Source organism: Ipomoea triloba, chromosome 10 (genome assembly GCF_003576645.1).
Source record: "Ipomoea triloba cultivar NCNSP0323 chromosome 10, ASM357664v1".
In the NCBI taxonomy this organism is placed as follows: Eukaryota; Viridiplantae; Streptophyta; class Magnoliopsida; order Solanales; family Convolvulaceae; genus Ipomoea; species Ipomoea triloba.
In genome coordinates, this window is record NC_044925.1 from 5,878,309 (window position 1) to 5,878,989 (window position 681).

Sequence of the window (681 nt, forward strand, 5' to 3'; positions counted from 1 at the left end):
TTATAATAAAATTCTCACCTAATATGATGGATATTGTGATTAGTCTTATTGTCAGATCACAAACTCAATCCAATTTATTACAATGTGTTACATTCATTGTTGAAAAAATCCGCCTAATTCGGTCGTTTAGGCGCTAGGCACCCCTAAGTAGAGGCGAATTACCCCTAGGCGGCCAGCCGCCTAAGAAGCCCACTCGACCGACTCGGTCGAATTGGCAGTGAACTCAACCAAGTTAGTCGAGTTAACTCGGCTGAGTCGGCCTTGCTAATTTTTTAGTTATCTAAAAACATAATAAGTGTGAATTATGTTATTATACCCTTCAATTATGTCCATTTTTTCCGTTACGTTTTATTTATACATTATGCTATAAAAGTTGTAATATACAATATTTTGGACAAACATAACCCTACCATTATAACTTCCGTTATCTTTTTCACTATTATTGTTACCATGCACATGCAAACACCATTTATTAGAAACAGGGGAGTTATGAGGTGTTTTTATGCATTTTCATTGTGATGCATTTCTAAACATTGAGTGGTGTATACCGCACAGCCGCACAGGAAGGTGCGACCACATTTGAACGGATATACATACATATATATATATATATATATATATATATATATATATATATATATATATATATATATATATATATATATATATATATATATATAA